The sequence below is a fragment of the Triticum dicoccoides genome, chromosome 5B (genome assembly GCF_002162155.2).
Source record: "Triticum dicoccoides isolate Atlit2015 ecotype Zavitan chromosome 5B, WEW_v2.0, whole genome shotgun sequence".
NCBI classification, from domain to species: Eukaryota; Viridiplantae; Streptophyta; class Magnoliopsida; order Poales; family Poaceae; genus Triticum; species Triticum dicoccoides.
Window position 1 is genome coordinate 548,515,746 of NC_041389.1, and position 21,507 is coordinate 548,537,252.

Sequence of the window (21,507 nt, forward strand, 5' to 3'; positions counted from 1 at the left end):
GTCAAACTCTTATATATACGCAACTTTTACCTGTTGAGCAATTGCCCATGCTCTTGCACCGTTCATCACTAAGACAAAATTTTATCTTTGCTTGATAGGTTACTATTGCACTCAAGGCCCCATCTGTCTTTGCATTTGATGAATAGTATGTTGGGAAACGTAGCATGCATTTTCAAAAAAATTCCTACGCTCACGCAAGATATATCTATGAGATGCATATCAACGAGAGGGGGAGAGTGTGTCCACGTACCCTCGTAGACCGAAAGCGGAAGCGTTTACTTAGCACGGTTGATGTAGTCGAACGTCTTCTCGTTCCGACCGATCGAGTACCGAACGTACGGCACCTCCGAGTTCTGCACACGTTCAGTGCGATGACGTCCCCCGAGCTCTTGATCCAGTAGATGGTCGAAGGAGTAGATGAGTTCCGTCAGCACGACGGCGTGGTGACGGTGATGGTGATGTGATCCGCGCAGGGCTTCGCCTAAGCACCGTGAGAATATGACCGGAGGCGTAAACTGTGGAGGGGGCACCGCACACGGATTGGAGTAATTGCTGTGTTCTCTAGCCCCCCCTCCCCCCCCCCGTATATAAAGGAGGGAGGGAGAGGAGGCTGGCCTAGGCGCGCCCCAAGTGGGGAGGAGTCCCACTTGGACTTCTAGTCCAATTCGCCACCCCTTCCTTTTACAGGAGGGGAAAAGGGGGAAGGAGAGGGAGGAGGAGATGGAAAGGGGAGGGGGGGCGCCACCCCCACCCCTTGTCCTATTTGGTTTCCCCCTGGTGGAAGGCACGCCAGCCCCTTGTGGGCTGGTGGGCCTCCCTCCTATGGCCCATATCTTCCACCGGGGGGTTCCGGTAACCCCTCCAGTACGCCGACATGTACCCGATACACTCCGGAACCCTTCCGGTGTCCGAATACTACCTTCCAATATATCAATCTTTACCTCTCGACCATTTCGAGACTCCTCGTCATGTCCGTGATCTCATCCGGGTCTCAGAACAACCTTCGGTCACCAAAACACATAACTCATATAATACATAATGTCATTGAACGTTAAGCGTGCGGACCCTACGGGTTCGAGAACTATGTAGACATGACCGAGACACCTCTCCGGTCAATAACCAATAGAGGAACCTGGATGCTCATATTGGTTCCCACAAATTCTACGAAGATCTTTATCGGTCGAACCGCTATGTCAACATACGTTATTCCCTTTGTCATCAGTATGTTACTTGCCCGAGATTCGATAACGGTATCTCCATACCTAGTTCAATCTCGTTACCGGCAAGTCTATTTACTCGGTCTGTAATGCATCATCTCGCAACTAACTCATTAGTCACATTGCTTGCAAGGCTTCATATATGTGCATTACCGAGAGGGCCCAGAGATACCTCTTCGATACTCGGAGTGACAAATCCTAATCTCGATCTATGCCAACCCAACAAACAACTTTGGAGATACCTGTAGAGCATCTTTATAATCACCCAGTTTTGTTGTGATGTTGATAGAACACAAGGTATTCCTCCGGTGCTCGAGAGTTGCATAATCTCATAGTCGGAGGAATATATATTTGACATGAAGAAAGAAGTAGCAATAAACTGAACGATCATTATGCTAAGCTAACAGATGGGTCTTGTCCATCACATCATTCCACTAATGATGTGATCTCGTTCATCAAATGAATACACATGTCCATGGCTAGGAAACTTAACCATGTTTGATCAACGAGCTAGTCAAGTAGAGGCATACTAGGGACATGGTGTCTTGTCTATGTATTCATACATGTATGAAATTTCCGGTTAATACAATTCTAGCATGAATAATAATAAAAAATCATGAATAAGGAAATATAAAATAACAAATTTATTATTGCCTCTAGGGCATATTTCCTCCAGTCTCCCACTTGCACTAGAGTCAATAATCTAGATTACATTGTAATGAATCTAACACCCATGGAGTCTTGGTGCTGATCATGTTTTGCTCGTGGAAGAGGGTTAGTCAACTGGTCTGCCACATTCAGATCCATATGTATTTTGTAAATCCCTATGTCTCCCTCCTTGAACAAATCTCGGATGGAGTTGAAGCGTCTCTTTATGTGTTTGATCTTTTTGTGAAATCTGGATTCCTTCGCCAAGGCAATTGCTCCAGTATTGTCACAAAAGATTTTCATTAGACCCGATGCACTAAGTATTACACCTAGATCGGATATGAACTCCTTCATCCAGACTCCTTCATTTGCTACTTTCGAAGCAGCTATGTACTCCGCTTCACACATAGATCCCGCCCCGACGCGCTGCTTGGAACTGCAGCAACTTACAACTCCACCATTCAATAAAAATATGTATCCGGTTTGTGACTTAGATTCATCCGGATCAGTGTCAAAGCTAGCATCGACATAACCAATTATGACAAGCTCTTTTTTCACCTCCATAAACGAGAAACATATCCCTAGTCCTTTTCAGGTACTTCAGGATGTTGTTGACTGCTGTCCAGTGATCCACTGCTGGATTACTTTGGTACCTCCCTTCTAAACTTATAGCAAGGCACACATCAGGTCTGGTACACAACATAGCATACATGATAGAACCTATGGAATGACTTTCATTTGCTCTATCTTCTGCAATGGTCGGACATTGAGTCTGACACAACTTCACACCTTGTAACACAGGCAAGATTCCTTTCTTTGACTGGTCCACTTTTAACTTCTTCAAAACTTTATTAAGGTATGTGCTTTGTGAAAGTACTATCAAGCGTCTTGATCTATATCTATAGATCTTGATGCCCAATATATAAGTAGCTTCACCGATGTCTTTCATTGAAAAACTCTTATTCAAGTATCCTTTTATGCTATCCAGAAATTCTACACCATTTCCAATCAACAATATGTCATCCACATATAATATTAGAATGCTATAGAGCTCCCACTCACTTTCTTGTAAATACAGGCTTCTTCAAAAGTTTGTATAAAACCATATGCTTTGATCACCTCATCAAAGCGTATATTCCAACTCCGAGATGCTTGCACTAGTCCATAAATGGATCGCTGGATCTTGCACACTTTGTTAGCCCCTTTAGGATCGACGAAACCTTCTGGTTGCATCATATACAACTCTTCCTTAAGAAATCCATTAAGGAATGCAGTTTTGACATTCATTTGCCAGATTTCATAATCATAAAATGCGGCAATTGCTAACATAATTCGGATAGACTTAAGCATCACTACGGGTGAGAAAGTCTCATCGTAGTCAACTCCTTGAACTTGTCGAAAACCTTTTGTGACAAATTATGCTTTATAGATAGTAACATTACCACTAGCGTCCGTCTTCTTCTTGAAGATCCATTTATTCTCTATGGGTCGCCGATCATCGGGCAAATCCACCAAAGTCCACACTTTGTTCTCATACATGGATCCTATCTCAGAATTCATGGCCTCAAGCCATTTATCAGAATCTGTGCTCATCATAGCTTCTTCATAGTTCGTCGGTTTGTCATGGTTAAGTAGCATGACTTCCAGAACAGGATTACCGTACCACTCTGGTGCGGATCATGCTCTACATGTTTGACCTACGAGGTTCTGTAGCAACTTGATCTGAAGCTTCATGATCAACATCATTATCTTCCTCTCTAGTTAGTGTAGGCATCACGGGAACGGATTTCTCGGATGAGCTATTTTACAAATTGAGAGAAGGTACAATTATCTCATCAAGTTCTACTTTCCTCCCACTCACTTCTTTCGAGAGGAAGTCCTTCTCTAGAAAGGTTCCGTTCTTAGCAACAAAGATCTTGCCTTCAGATCTGTGGTAGAAGGTGTACCCAATTATTTCCTTAGTGTATTGATACGTCCATTTTGCATCATGCTTTTATATCATTATTTATTGCATTATGGGCTGTTATTACACATTATATCTCAATACTTATGGCTATTCTCTCTTATTTTACAAGGTTTACCATGAAGAGGGGGAATGCCGGCAGCTGGAATTCTGGCTGGAAAAGGAACAAACATTGGAAACCTATTCTGCACTGCTCCAAAAATCCTGAAACTCCACGAAACTTATTTTTGGAATTAATAAGAATTATTGAGCGGAAGAAACACCTCAAGGGGCCCACGCCCTGTCCAGGAGGGTGGGGGTGCGCCCACCCCTACTGGGCGTGCCCCTATCTCCTGGGGCCCCTGGTGGCCCTCCGGTGTCCATCTTTTGCTATATGAGGGCTTTTACCCTGGAAAAAGTCGTGGGCAAGCTTACGGGACGAAACTCCGCCGCCACGAGGCGCAACCTTGGCGGAACCAATCTAGGGCTCCAGCGGAGCTGTTCTGCCGGGGAAACTTCCCTCCGGGAGGGGGAAATCATCACCATCGTCATCACCAACGATCCTCTCATTGGGAGGGGGTCAATCTCCATCAACATCTTCACCAGCACCATCTCCTCTCAAAACCCTAGTTCATCTCTTGTATCCAATCTTGTATCCAAACCACAAATTGGTACCTGTGGGTTGCTAGTAGTGTTGATTACTCATTGTAGTTGATGCTAATTGGTTTACTAGGTGGAAGATCATATATTCAGGTCCTTAATGCATATTATTACTCCTCTGATTATGAACATGAATATGCTTTGTGAGTAGTTATGTTTGTTCCTGAGGACATGGGTGAAGTCTTGCTCTTAGTAGTCATGTGAATTTGGTATTCGTTCGATATTTTGATGAGATGTATGTTGTCTTTCCTCTAGTGGTGTTATGTGAACATCGACTACATGAAACTTCACCATTATTTGGGCCTAGAGGAAGGCATTGGGAAGTAATAAGTAGATGATGGGTTGCTAGAGTGACAGAAGCTTAAACCCTAGTTTATGCGTTGCTTCGTTAGGGGCTGACTTGGATTCATATGTTTAATGCCGTGGTTAGGTTTACCTTAATTCTTCTTTTGTAGTTGCGGATTCTTGCAATAGGGGTTAATCATAAGTGGGATGCTTGTCCAAGTAAGGGCAGTACCCAAGCACCGGTCCACCCACATATCAAATTATCAAAGTACTGAACGTGAATCATTTGAGCGTGATGAAAACTAGCTTGACGATAATTCCCATGTGTCCTCGGGAGCTCTTTTCTCATTATTAGAAATTGTCCAGGCTTATCCTTTGCTACAAAAAGGATTGGGCCACCTTGCTGCACTTTTATTTACTTTCATTGCTTGTTACTCGTTACAATTTATCTTATCACAAAACTATCTGTTACCTACAATTTCAGTGCTTGCAGAGAAAATCTTACTGAAAACCGCTTATCATTTCCTTCTGCTCCTCGTTGGGTTCGACACTCTTACTTATCGAAAGGACTACGATAGATCCCCTACACTTGTGGGTCATCAAGACTCTTTTCTGGCACCGTTGCCGGGGAGTGTAGCGCTTTTGGTGAGTGGAACTTGGTAAGGAAACATTTATATAGTGTGCTAAAATTTTCTGTTACTTGTCACTATGGAAACTAATCCTTTGAGGGGCTTGTTTGGGGTATCTTCACCCCAACCAGAAGAGCAAAGAGTTGCTCCTCAACCTACTGAACTTTTTGAAAATATTTACTTTGAGATTCATTCGGGTATGATAGAGAAACTGCTAGCTAATCCATTTGCAGGAGATGGAACATTGCATCCCAATTTACACCTTATCTTTGTGGATGAAGTTTGTGGATTATTTAAGCTTGCAGGTATTCCCGATGATGTGGTCAAAAGGAAGGTCTTCCCTTTATCTTTGAAGGGAGATGCATTGACATGGTATAGGCTATGTGATAATACGGGATCTTGGAATTATAAACGATTGAAGATGGAATTTCACCAGAAGTTCTATCCAATGCATCTTATTTATCGTGATCGTAATTACATATATAATTTCTAGCCTCACAAAGGAGAAAGCATCACTCAAGCTTGGGGGAGGCTTAAGTCAATGTTATATTCATGCCCCAATCATGAGCTCTCCAGAGAAATGATTATTCAGAATTTTTATGCTCGGCTTTCTCTCAATGATTGCAACATGCTCGATACTTCCTGTGCTGGTTCTTATATGCTGAAGACTATTGAATTCAAATGGGACTTATTGGAAAGAATTAAACGTAACTCTGAAGATTGGGGTTCTGACGATGGTAAGGAGTCAGGTATGACACCTAAGTTTGATTGTGTTAAATCTTTTATGGATACTGATGTTTTCGTGGAGTTAGCGCTAAATATGGACTTGACTTTGAGATAGTAGCTTCTTTCTGTGAATCTTTTTCTACTCACATTGATCTCCCTAAGGAGAAGTGGTTTAAATATAATCCTCCCATTGAAGTAAAAGTAGTTGCACCTATTACAGTTGAAGAAAAGACTGTCACTTATAGTGATCCTATTGTTCCTACTACTTATGTTGAGAAACCTCCTTTTCCTATTAGGATAAAGGATCATGCTAAAACTTCGACTGTTGTTCGTAAGAGTAATACTAGGACTTATACACCTCCTGAGCAAATCAAAGTTGAACCTAGTATTGCTATGGTTAAAGATCTCTTGGATGATGATTTAGATGGGCATGTTATTTATTTCTATGGTGAGACTGCTAATATTGTTAGACCAGATACTAAGATACATAGATCTGTGGTAGGCGTGCCTGTTATTTCTGTTAAAATAGGAGATCATTGTTATCATGGCTTATGTGATATGGGTGCTAGTGCTAGTGCAATACCCTATGATTTATATAAAGAAATTATGCATGACATTGCACCCGTTGAATTGGAAGGTATTGATGTTACTATCAAGCTTGCCAATAGAGATACTATTTCACCAGTTGGGATTTTTAGAGATGTTGAAGTCTTGTGTGCGAAGGTTAAATACCCTGCTGTTTTTCTTGTTCTTAGTTCCCCATAAGAACAAGAAAAGGATACTGTCACAATTGGTTTAGATACATTTAATGCTAGGATTGATTGTGAAAAGGATACTGTCACAATTGGTTTAGATGGTATGTCTCATGAGTTTAATTTTGCTAAGTTTCTTAGGCAACTTCATGATAGAGAATCACCTAGTAAAGATGAGATTATTGGTCTTGCTTCTATTGCCGTGCCTCCCACTGATTCGTTAGAACAATATTTGTTTGACTATGAAAATGATATGTTTATGAAGGAAAGAAGGGAAATAGATGAAGTGTTCCTTAAACAGGAACCTTTGCTGAAACATAACTTTCCAGTTGAAATTCTTGGGGATCCCCCTCCACCCAAGGGTGATCTCGTGTTTGAGCTAAAACCATTACCTGATAATCTTAAGTATGCTTATCTTGATGAAAAGAAAATATATCCTGTTATTACTAGTGCTAACCTTTCAGAGCAAGAAGAAGAAAGATTATTGAAAACTCTGAAGAAGCACCGCGCTGCTATTGGATATACTCTTGATGATCTTAAGGGCATTAGTCCCACGTTATGCCAACACAAAATTAATTTAGAGGAAGGTGCCAAACCAGTTAGAGATCCTCAACGACGACTGAATACCAAGATGAAAGAAGTGGTAAGAAAGGAGATACTAAAGCTCCTTGAGGCAGGTATAATTTATCCCGTTGCTGATAGTGATTGGGTAAGACCTGTCCATTGTGTTCCCAAAAAGGGAGGTATTACTGTCGTTCCTAATGATAAAGATGAATTGATCCCGCAAAGAATTATTACAGGTTATAGGATGGTAATTGATTTCTGTAAGTTAAATAAAGTTACTAAGAAAGATCATTACCCTTTACCTTTTATTGATCAAATGCTAGAAAGACTACCAAAACACACACATTTCTTCTTTGTAGATGGTTATTTTGGTTTCTCTCAAATACATGTGTCAGCTAAGGATCAATCTAAAACTACTTTTACTTGCCCTTTCGATACTTTTGCTTATAGACGTATGCCTTTTGGTTTATGTAATGCACATGCTACCTTTCAAAGATGTATGGTGGTTATATTCTCTGACTTTTATGAAAAGATTTGTGAGGTATTCATGGATGACTTCTCCGTTTATGGATCCTTTTTTGATGATTGCTTGAGCAACCTTGATCGAGTTTTGCAGATATGTGAAGACACTAGTCTCGTCTTGAATTGGGAAAAGTGCAACTTTATGGTTAATGAAGGCATTGTCTTTGGGCATAAGATTTCCGAGAGAGGTATTGAAGTTGATAAAGCTAAAGTTGATGCTATTGAAAAGATGCCATGTCCCAAGGACATAAAAGGTATAAGAAGTTTCCTTGGTCATGCCGGTTTTTATAGGAGGTTCATTAAGGACTTTTCTAAAATCTCTAGGCCCCTGACTAATTTATTGCAAAAAGATATTCCTTTTGTCTTTGATGATGATTGTGTAGAAGCATTTTAAATACTTAAGAAAGCTTTGATCACTGCACCTATTGTCCAGCCACCTGATTGGAATTTACCTTTTGAAATTATGTGTGATGTTAGTGATTATGCTGTAGGTGCTGTTCTAGGGCAAAGAGTTGATAAGAAATTGAATGTTATCCAGTATGCTAGTAAGACTCTTGATACTGCCCAGAGAAATTATGCTACTATAGAAAAAGAATTCTTAGCAGTTGTGTTTGCATGTGATAAGTTTAGACCTTATATTGTTGATTCCAAAGTTACTATTCACACTGATCATGCTGCTATTAAATATCTTATGGAAAAGAAAGATGCTAACCCTAGACTCATTAGATGGGTTCTCTTGCTCCAAGAATTTGATTTGCATATTATTGATAGAAAGGGAGCTGAGAACCCCGTTGCAGACAACTTGTCTAGGTTAGAGAATGTTCTTGATGACCCACTGCCTATCGATGATAGCTTTCCTGATGAACAATTAGCGGTCTTTAGTGCTTCTCGCACTGCTCCTTGGTATGGTGATTATGCTAATTACATTGTTGCTAAATTTATACCACCTAGTTTCACATACCAGCAAAATAAAAAGTTCTTTTATGATTTAAGACATTACTTCTGGGATGACCCACACCTTTATAAAGAAGGAGTAGATGGTGTTATTAGACGTTGTGTACCTGAGCATGAACAGGAACAGATCCTATGCAAGTGTCACTCTAAGTCATATGGAGGACACCACGCTGGAGATAGAACTGCACATAAGGTACTGCAATCTGGTTTTTATTGGCCTACTCTCTTCAAAGATGCTCGTAAGTTTGTCTTATCTTGCGATGAATGTCAAAGAATTGGTAATATTAGTAGACGTCAAGAAATGCATATGAGTTATTCTCTTTTTATTGAACCTTTTGATGTTTGGGGCTTTGATTATATGGGACCTTTTCCTGCCTCTAATGGTTATACACATATTTTGGTTGCTGTTGATTACGTTACTAAGTGGGTAGAAGCTATTCCAACTAGTAGTGCTGATCATAACACTTCTCTTAAAATGCTCAAAGAAGTTATTTTTCCGAGGATTGAAGTCCCAAGATATCTTATGACTGATGGTGGTTCACATTTTATTCATGGTGCTTTCCTTAAGATGCTTGCTAAGTATGATGTTAATCATAGAATCACATCTCATTATCATCCGCAGTCTAGTGGTCAAGTAGAGTTGAGCAATAGAGAGCTCAAATTAATTTTACAAAAGACTTTCAATAGATCTAGAAAGAATTGGTCCAAAAAACTTGATGATGCATTATGGGCCTATAGAACTACATACAAAAATCCTATGGGTATGTCTCCGTATAAGATGGTTTATGGAAAAGCATGTCATTTACCTCTTGAACTTGAACATAAAGCATATTGGGCTATTAAAGAGCTCAACTATGACTTCAAAATTGCCGGTGAGAAGAGGTTGTTTGATATTAGCTCACTTGATGAATGGAGAACCCAAGCCTATGAGAATGCCAAGCTATTCAAAGAAAAAGTCAAACACTGGCATGACAAAAGGATACAAAAGCCAGAAGTTAACGTAGGTGATTATGTGTTATTATTCAACTCTCGTTTAAAATTTTTTGCAGGAAAACTCCTCTCTAAATGGGAAGGTCCTTATATTATCGAGGAGGTCTATCGTTCTGGTGCCATAAAAATCAACAACTTTGAAGGCACAAGTCCGAGGGTGGTGAACGGTCAAAGAATTAAACATTATATATATCAGGTAATCCTATCAATGTTGAAACCAATATTATTGAAACCGTAACCCCGGAGGAATACATAAGGGACACTGTCCAAAACGTTCCAGACTCAGAAAAGGAATAGGTATATGGTACGGTAAGTAAACCGACTCCAAAACAATTCTAATGCCATTTTTTTATCAATTTTGGAATATTGAAGAATTTTAGGAAGAAAGAAGTAGTCCGGGAAGGACACGAGGCCTCCACGAGGGTGGAGGGCGCGCCCACCCTTACTAGGCGCACCCCCTGTCTCGTGGCCACCTCGTGTGCCCCTCAGACTCTGTTTTCTTGCACGTTACATATTTTGGTCAGTAAAAGTTCATTATATAAACTCCCGAAGGTTTTGACCACCGTATCACGCAAATATCCTCTGTTTTTGTTTCGAGCTGTTTCTGTTGCAGATCTAGAGCAGCATGACGTCACCCTCCTTCAACAATGAAGACAAGGATGCTTGGCTATTGAAGATAGAGCTGAAAAGAGAAGAACTGGAAGAGATCGACAATGATGAAGGGATCAAGAAGGCCATGGAGGTTCAAGCTCCGGCGGTGAAAGAAGAAGACATCCCTCAACCCTTACCTAACCTCTTTACTCCAACTGAGCTTGAAGCTTTCAAGATGAATGAGTTAGCTCGCATATAAAACAAGTATCTCACACATGAGAATGTTTTGCTGAAGGATCATATCGCCAGACTCAAGGGCAATATCCGCAAGTTGGAGGAGCTTTTACGCTCGATGTGCGACTATCCACCATCATCATCACCACCTCCATCACCTCCAAGGACATAATCACATGGGTATGTGCACTCTCCTTGGCAACTGCCAAGCTTGGGGGAGGTGCCCCGGTATTATATCACCATCACACTCCTATCTTTACCATTTTACTTAGATCGATCCTTTTAGTAATATCTTGATCTAGTAGATTGAAGTTTTAGTATCAGGTAGTTTTGAGTTTTGCTTTGTGATCTCTTTATGTAATCAAGCCCGTGAGCTATCTATAATAAAGATTAGTGTTGAATCAAGGGCTTTGCTATCTTGCTATGATCTTGAGAAAGTAGAGAATAAAAGAGTTCATATTGATCTTATGGTTAGTGATGACTTCACACATAGAAAGTATGAGGCATAAAAGTTGTTGAGAGTTGATAAACGTAGTTATGGTCATCGTTGCAATTAATAGGAAGTAATAAGGAAAGAGAGGTTTCACATATAAATATATTATCTTGGACATCTTTTATGATTGTGACGCACTCATTAAGTATGACATGCTAAAAGAGTTGATGTTGGACAAGGAAGACAACATAATGGTTTATGTTTACTCACATCTTAGTTAAAGTATATTGTCCTTGACCTTCCAAACATGTTGAGCTTGCCTTTCCCCCTCATGCTAGCCAAATTCCTTGCACCAAGTAGAGATACTACTTGTGCTTCCAAATATCCTTAAACGCAGTTTTGCCATGAGAGTCCACCATACCTACCTATGGATTGAGTAAGACCCTTCAAGTAAGTTGTCATGTTGCAGGCAATAAAAATTGCTATCTAAATATGTATGACTTATTAGTGCAGAGAAAATAAGCTTTATACGATCTTGTTGTGGAAGCAATAAAAGTGACAGACTACATAATAAAGGTCCACATTCAAGTGGCAATATAAAGTGACGTTCTTTTGCATTAAGATTTCATGCATCCAACCCTAAAAGCACATGACAACCTCTGCTTCCCTCCGTGAAGGGCCAATCTTTTACTTTATGTTTTTACTTTATGCTTGAGTCAAGGTGATCTTCACCTTTCCCCTTTTCATTTTATCCTTTGGCAAGCTCCTCGTGTTCGAAAGATCATGATATATATATCCAATTGGGTGTAAGTTAGCATGGATTGTTGTTGACATCACCTAAAGGTGAATACGTTGGGAGGCAACACAATAAGCCCCTATCTTTCTCAGTGTCCGCCTGAAACTCCATAACCACAAGTATTGCTTGAGTGTTAGCAATTGTAGAATACTACATGATAGTTGAGTATGTGGACTTGTTGAAAAGCTCTATTTATGTTGTTGTTATAAGAATGATCATGATGACCTCATGTCCGTATTTTATTTTTATCGACACCTCTATCTCTAAACATGTGGACATATTTTTCGATATCGGCTTCCGCTTGAGGACAAGCGAGGTCTAAGTTTGGGGAGTTGATACATCCATTTTGCATCATGCTTTTATATCAATATTTATTGCATTATGGGTTGTTATTACACATTATATCTCAATACTTATGGCTATTCTCTCTTATTTTACAAGGTTTGCCATGAAGAGGGAGAATGCCAGCAGCTGGAATTCTGGCTAGAAAAGGAGTAAACATTGGAAACCTATTCTGCACTGCTCCAAAAATCCTGAAACACCACAAAACTTAGTTTTGGAATTAATAAGAATTATTGAGCGGAAGAAACACCTCAGGGGGCCCACACCCTGTCCAGGAGGGTGGGGGGCGCGCCCACCCCTACTGGGCGCGCCCCCTGTCTCCTGGGCCCCTTGGTGGCCCTCCGGTGTCCATCTTCTGCTATATGAGGGCTTTTACCCTGGAAAAAATCGTGGGCAAGCTTACGGGACAAAACTCCGCTGCCACGAGGCGGAACCAATCTAGGGCTCCAGGGAGCTGTTCTGCCGGGGAAATTCCTTCGGGAGGGGGAAATCATCACCATCATCATCACCAACGATCCTCTCATCGGGAGGGGGTCAATCTCCATCAACATCTTCACCAGCACCATCTCCTCTCAAAACCCTAGTTCATCTCTTGTATCCAATCTTGTATCCAAACCACAAATTGGTACCTGTGGGTTGCTAGTAGTGTTGATTACTCCTTGTAGTTGATGCTAATTGGTTTACTTGGTGGAAGATCGTATGTTCAGATCCTTAATGCATATTATTACTCCTCTGATTATGAACATGAATATGCTTTGTGAGTAGTTATGTTTGTTCCTGAGGACATGGGTGAAGTCTTGCTATTAGTAGTCATGTGAATTTGGTATTCGTTCGATATTTTGATGAGATGTATGTTGTCTTTCCTCTAGTGGTGTTATGTGAACGTCGACTACATGACACTTCACCATTATTTGGGCCTAGAGGAAGGCATTGGGAAGTAATAAGTAGATGATGGGTTTCTAGAGTGACAGAAGCTTAAACCCTAGTTTATGCGTTGCTTCGTTAGGGGCAGATTTGGATCCATATGTTTAATGGTGTGGTTAGGTTTACCTTAATTCTTATTTTGTAGTTGCGTATGCTTGCAATAGGGGTTAATCATAAGTGGGATGCTTGTCCAAGTAAGGGCAGTACCCAAGCACCGGTCCACCCACATATCAAATTATCAAAGTACCGAACGCGAATCATTTGAGCGTGATGAAAACTAGCTTGACGATAATTCCCATGTGTCCTCGGGAGCTCTTTTCTCATTATTAGAAATTGTCCAGGCTTACCATTTTCTAAAAAAAGGATTGGGCCACCTTGCTTCACTTTATTTACTTTCATTGCTTGTTACTCGTTACAATTTATCTTATCACAAAACTATCTGTTACCAACAATTTCAGTGCTTGCAGAGAAAACCTCACAGAAAACCGCTTATCATTTCCTTCTGCTCCTCGTTGGGTTCGACACTCTTACTTATCGAAAGGACTACGATAGATCCCCTACACTTGTGGGTCATCATGTATCCTATGAAGACCCACTTCTCCGATTTGGGTTCGAGCTTATCAGGCTGAAGCCTTTTGACATAAGCATCGCATCCCCAAACTTTAAAAAAACGACAGCTTATGTTTGTTGCCAAACCACAGTTCATATGATGTCGTCTCAACGGATTTTGACGGTACCCTGTTTAATGTGAATGTAACTGTATCTAATGCATAACACCAAAACGATAGTGGTGAATCAGTAAGAGACATCATAGATCGCACCATATCTAATAAAGTGCGGTTACGACGTTTGGACACACCATTACGCTGTGGTGTTCCTGGTTACGTGAGCTCTAAAACTATTCCACGTTGTTTTAAATGAAGGCCAAACTCGTAACTCAAATATTCACCTCCACGATCAGATCTTAGAAACTTTATTTTCTTGTTACGATGATTCTCCACTTCACTTTGAAATTCTTTGAAGATATTCCCATATCTGCTCAAATCATCTGTGAAGGTTAGAAAATAACGATACCTGCCACGAGCCTCAATAACTCACCGCATACATCGGTATGTATTCCAATAAGTCATTAGCTCGTTCCATTATTCCAGAGAACGGAGTTTTAGTCATCTTGCCCATAAGGCACGGTTCGCAAGTATCAAATGACTCATAATCAAGTTATTCCAAAAGTCCATCTTTATGGAGTTTCTTCATGTGCTTTACACCGATATGACCCAAATGGCAGTGCCACAAATAACTTGCACTATCATTATCAACTTTGCATCTTTTGGCATCAATATTATGAAATGTGTATCACCACGATCAAGATTCAACAAAAATAGACCACTCTTCAAGGGTGCATGACCATAAAAGATATTACTCATATAAATAGAACAACCATTATTCTCTGATTTAAATAAATAACCGTCTCGCACTAAACAAGATCCAAATATAATGTTCATGCTCAATGTTGGCATCAAATAACAATTATTCAGATCTAAAACTAATCCCGAAGGTAGATGTAGAGGTAGCGTGCCGACGATGATCACATCGACCTTGGAACCATTGCCGACGCGCATCGTCACCTTGTCCTTAGCCAATCTTCATTTGATCCGTAGTCCCTGCTTCGAGTTACAAATATGAGTAACCGAACCGGTATCAAATACCCAGGCACTACTACGATAATTAGTAAGGTACACATCTATAACATGTATATCAAATATACCCTTTGCTCACTTTGCCATCCTTCTTATCCGCCAAATACTTGGGGCAGTTCCGCTTCCAGTGACCAGTCCCTTTGCAGTAGAAGCACTCAGTTTCAAGATTGGGTCCAGCTTTGGGTTTCTTCCCGGGAGTGATAACTTGCTTGTCATTCTTCTTTGTCACGTCCTTAGCTTGTTGTACTGCCTGGTGTTTTCTTATTGCTTGCATCATGTTTAAATTCTTTTGAAATTTGAAATGGGGATGTTTTAACCCTAGCATCTAATGGAATTCAACTAGGATCAAAGTAAAAATATTTTCAATGAATCCATAGTGCCTCTGAAAAATGTTAATGACTTTTGATAAAGGTGAAAACCTCTGCCAATTTTTTTTAATTAATCCATATTGTACTTGAAGTGGGGCATTTAAATTCTATAAATATTTTGAATGCTCAAATTATTCTGAAATGATTTGAGGGCTCTTGGAAATAATTCAAAATATGCCCACAGTTATCTCCGAAATTTTGGAAATGAATTAGTATTTTTACTAATTCAAAATAGATGAATAAAATAGAAAATAAAAGAAAAATAGAAAAAGGCACAAAACCCACCTGGGCCACCTACCTACAGCCGGCCCAGCTCGCTGGCCCAGCCCACCTCACGCCTCATGTCGACTTCCTCCCCGAGCCAGTAGGCAGAGCGCGTGCTCGCCGCACGCGCACACGCGCCCGTGCCACCTCGTACCTGGCTTCCTACGTCCCTGACGCCCTGGACGCCTCCAACGTTGCCACGCTACCCCCCCGAACCCCTCTCACTCTCCCTCGCTCTCACCCCCTCCCCTGGATCTCTCTTTCTCTCACGGCCGAGCACGCCGTCGCCGCAGTCAATAGCCACCGCGGACACCAACCTCCCCACGCCCAGCTAGCAACTGCACGAGGTCGTCTCACCGCGCCGCATGTCTAGGCCGAGTCCCACGAGCCCGGACGCCCCGCGGAGATGCCTTCGAGCTCATCTCCTACCTCGGACCTGTCGGCCCCATCACTAGATTCGCTGCACTCCGGCCGTCCTCGAGCCCACTGACCCTCCAAATAGACTCGCGTGAGCCCCCGAGTCGTTTCTCCCTTCTCCCCTGGTCACTTTCGACCTCTAGGCAATAGCCCCGTCTTGGCCGAGAGCTCCATGACACCGCCGTGAAGCTCGCCATCGTTTGAGCTAGCCTCCGTCACGACCGAGCACGTATTCGTGCTCCTCGCATCGTCAGGAGTCTACTGAGACCCTCCGCTAGTTTTCCCATGCACCGGAGCACTATTCCCATTGAGGTCCGTACTACGACAACCGTCACCGTCGTTTCCGACCTCCCCGCACCCAACCTCCTGCACCACTAGATGCGGCACGCATCCAACTCGCCGTAGAACCATGTCGCATGCTCAGCCGACAACCGTAGTGCGATTGCGGCGCACCTCCGTCGCGCAGGATGGTCATCGCCGGCCAAACTCCGGCGTGCCGATGTGGACGTCATTAGTGCTAACCGCCGCCAGCTAAGCACCCCCTAATAGGCATTGACAGTGGGCCCAACAACTGGTCAAACCTAGTCAGCGCTGGGTTTGACCGGGATTAGCCCTGTATCACTGACGTGTGGACCCCGCACATCAGGTTTGTCTGTGGTCAGCACCGGTTGACCTGCTGACGCCGCTACTATCATGCTGACGCCATTAATCATTTTCAGGATTTAAAATAATCCTAGAAATTTCAGAAAACATTTAAACCTTCAATAATCCATAGAAAATAATCTATAACTCAGATTGAAATAATTTATATATGAAAAATGATTAGAAAAATCCAATCTATCCATCTGTACTGGTTTCATGCATGTTTAAACAACTTAACCTTGATGTTTAGACTAAAACATGATAATGCACTTTATAAGTTCATAGTTTGATTTTGAACTTGAACCTTGGGTTCAAAATAACTCAAACCCTTCTGGTTTAGCTGCATTAGCTCAAATCACAGTATATTGCCATGTCATTATCATGGATCATAATTGTTGAGTTGCATTGATTATGTTCTTCCTTGTTTGCCGGTATTTGTCCCCTCTTAGTAGACGTGGTTCCGACGATGAGTTCGATGACACCGATGAAGAGCTATACTATCCTCAGAAGTGCCAGGCAAGCAAAACCCCCTTGTTCATTCCGATATAGTCCCACTCTCTTACTCCTGCTCTCTTTTACTGCATTAGGACAACAACGATTCATCTATTACTTGCTGCGGTAGTTGAACCCCCTTTTCCTCTGCATGACCTATCATCGGCACAGTAAATAGATGAAACCCACTAGTATAAGCAGGAGTTGTTTGTGCCCTGATGTGCCTACTCATTCATGCTTGTTGTCATGCCTGTTACTGCTTAGAGTTGAGTCAGGTCTGATTCATCAGGGATGAATTGGAATGTTGTGAAACATGTCCTACTATTGAGAGCGAAGTGTGTGAACACGATTTGGTAAAGGTAGCAGTGAGAGGCCATGTAGGAGTACATGATGGGTTGTCTCATTGAAACCGTCCTCAGGAACTGAGTTCTATTTTTGTGATCCATGAACAGTTACGACCACACATTGGAATGCTTAAGTGCCCCTCTCGACTTATTAACCCCCTATGTCCTCTGTCCAGGAGTTGCAAGTAGTTTCTTGTGTTTGTAGTATGTTGGAGGCTGTGCGCAGCACTAACCCGAGGGGTGGGCTATGATACGGTAGGCACGTGGCCCGGTGTACCAAGTCGCCCGTTTGGTGACTCGGGAACCCTGCACACATCGTTCGGGGCCGTATGTGGAAACTTCGGCCGGCCTCCCTGCGGATGGAACCTGAATATGTGATAAACCTGGACTAGAGACTTGTGTGGTTAGTCAGTTCATGGCCGACACCCTCGCCAGGCTTTCACTTGAAGGTTGCCGAGATACATGACGTGTACATGGCGGTAAGTGGTGAGAACGGTGTGAAGAAGTACACCCCTGCAGGGTTAACATCATCTATTCGAATAGCCGCGTCCACGGTAAAGGACCTCTGGGTTGCATATACAGTTCATAGACAAGCAAAAGTGGATACTCTAAAATGCGCAAGATAAGCGTAAGTTCTATGGATGGCGTTCTCGTAGGGAGACGGGAGCGGATTCATAGTGGTGTATTGATATGGTGAATATGTGTACTCGTGTGTGCCACCTCAAAAGAGTTACTTGCAGTCGTAGTTCAGGACAGCCACCGAGTCAAAGCTGGCTTGCTGCAGTTAAACTCCACCACAACCTCTGTTGATACTGATGCATATGTAGCTAGTTCTGATGTAAGTCTTGCTGGATACATTTGTACTCACGTTTGCTTAATTTATGTTTTTGCAGAGAGAATTTAGTCTCACTAGTAGTTCCACATGGACTTCGACGTTTAGCTTGTTACCTTAGCTACGATCTTGTACCCTTTGGAGGATCTTGTAGATAGCCACGCTTCTCAACCCTTTTCATTTGTAGTTGTCTGTACTCAGACATGTTATGCTTCCATTGTTTGTATGCTCTGAATGTTGGGTCATGAGACCCTTGTCTGTACTACTTGGCTCCTCGGAGCCTATTGAATAAATACTTTGAGTTGTAGAGTCCTGTTGGGATGCCATGTTGTATTTGCACATATTGGGCCTATTGTGTGTATGATTATTGAAATGCTTGGTATGTGTGGGATCCGACAACCTAGTTGTTTATTCTTGGTAGCCTCTCTTACCAGGAAATGTTTCCTAGTGCTTCCACTAAGCCATGGTATCTTGTTACTGCTCCAGAACACTTAGGCTGGCCGGCATGTGTCCTTCTTCGTTCCTGTGTCTGTCCCTTCGAGGAAATGTCACACGTTGTTCCTTTAAGTCCTTGTAGCTTGCTATGACTTGGGTTCATACATTTTTGATCGACACGTTCGTTGTTGGGTCATGTATGCATGTCCCTGTAAGTTAGCGCCACCTTGGGTTTACGACTAGTCATGTCGGCCCGGGTTCTGTGTCATATAGATGCTAGCGGCACTATCATATACGTGAGCCAAAAGGCGCAAATGGTCACAGGCCAGGTAAAGTGGAACCCGTGGGAATACCGTGCGTGAGGCCACAAAGTGATATGATGTGTTACATGCTAGATCGGTGTGAGTTAGGATCGGGGTCCTGACATTCTTGAAGTTCCCCTTCTTACCCTTGCCCTTCTTCTTGAAACTAGTGGTCTTGTTAACCATCAACACTTGATCCTCCTTAATTTCTACCTCCGCAGCCTTTAGCATTGTGAAGAGCTCGGGAATTGTCTTTTCCATCCCTTGCATATTGTAGTTCATCACGAAGCCTTTGTAGCTTGGTAGCAGTGACTGAAAAACTCTGTCAATGACACAATCATCTAGAAGATTAACTCCCAGCTGAGTCAAGTGATTACGGTACCCCATACATTCTGAGTATGTGCTCACTAACAGAATTGTTCTCCTGCATCTTGGAGCTATAGAACTTGTTGGAGACTTCATATCTCTCAACTCGGGCATTTTCTTGAAATATTAACTTCAACTCTTGGAACATCTCATATGGTCCATGACGTTCAAAATGTCTTTGAAGTCCCGATTCTAAGCCGTAAAGCATGGCACACTTAACTAAGGAGTAGTCATCAGATCGATCTTGCCAGACGGTCATAACGTCAGCTTCTACTCCTGCACTAGGCCTTTCACCCAGTGGCGCATCAAGGACATAATTCTTGTGTGCAGCAGTGAGGATAATCCTCAAGTTAGAGACCCAGTCCGTGTAATTGCTACCATCATCTTTCAACTTAGCTTTCTCTAGGAACGCATTAAAATTCAAGGGAACGGTAGCACGGGCCATTGATCTACAACATAGATATGCAAAAAACTATCAGGACTAAGTTCATGATAAATTAAGTTGAATTATAATCATATTACTTAAGAACTCCTCTTAGATAGACATCCCTCAAGTCATCTAAATGATACGTGATCCAAATCGACTAAACCATGTCTGATCATCACGTGAGATGCAGTAGTCATCAATGGTGAACATCTCTATGTTGATCATATCCACTATATGATTCACATTCGACCTTTCGGTCTCCAGTGTTCCGAGGCCATATTTGTATATGCTAGGCTCGTCAAGTTTATCCCGAGTATTCCGCATGTGCAAAAATGGCTTGCACCCATTGTATTTAAACGTAAAGCTTATCACACCCGATCATCACATGGTGTCTCAGCACGAAGAACTTTCGCAAGGGTGCATACTCGGGGAGAACACTTATATCTTGAAATTTTAGTAAGGGATCATCTTATAAAGCTACAGTCGTACTAAGAAAAATAAGATGCATAAAGATAAACATCACATGCAATCAAAATATGTGGCATGATATGGCCATCATCATCTTGTGCTTTTGATCTCCTTCACCAAAGTAATATCATGATGTCCATTGTCACCGGCTTGACACCTTGATCTCCATCGTAGCGTTGTTGCCGTCTCGCCAACTATTGCTTCTACGACTATCGCTACCGCTTAGTGATAAAGTAAACAAATTACATGGAGTTTGTATTTCATACAATAAAGCGACAACATTAAGGCTCCTGCCAGTTGCCGATAACTTCTACAAAAAATGATCATGTCATACAACAACGTATATCATATCATGTCTTGACCATATCACATCATAACATGCCCTGCAAAAACAAGTTAGACGTCCTCTACTTTGTTGTTGCAAGTTTTACGTGGCTGCTACGGGCTTCTAGCAAGAACCGTTCTTACCTACAACACAAAAACCACAATGGTGATTTATCAAGTTTGTTGTTTCAACCTTCACAAGGACTGGCTGCAGTCAAAATCGATTCAACTAAAGTTGGAGAAATGGACACCCGCCAGCCACCTTTATGCAAAATTAGTTGCATATCTGTTGGTGGAACCGGTCTCATGAACGTGGTCATGTAAGTTTGATCCGGACCACTTCATCCAACAACACCGCCAAATCCAACAACACGATCACCTTCCACAACTCTTTGTGTTCTACTCGTGCATATCATCTACGCATAGACATGGCTCAAATGCCACTGTTGGGAAACATAGAATGCAATTTCAAAAATATTCCTATGCTCACGCAAGATCTATATATGAGATGCATAGCAACGAGAGGGGGATGGTGTGTCCATGTACCCTCGTAGACCGAAAGCGGAAGCGTTTACTTAACGTGGTTGAAAGATCGAGGATGTCACCTAGAGCGGGGGTGGGAGGTGGGGGTGAATAGGCGCTTTAAAATAATTACGGTTTAGGCTTGAACAAATGCGGAATAAACCTAGCGGTTAATTTGTCAAGCACAAAACCTAAAACAACTAGGCTCACCTATGTGCACGAACAACTTATGCTAAGCAAGATAAGCGACTATGTGATAGCAAGATATATGACAAAGAACAATATGGTTATCACAAAGTAAAGTGCATAAGTAAAGGGCTCGGGTAAGAGATAACCGAGGCACGCGGAGACGATGATGTATCCCGAAGTTCACACCCTTGCGGATGCTAATCTCCGTT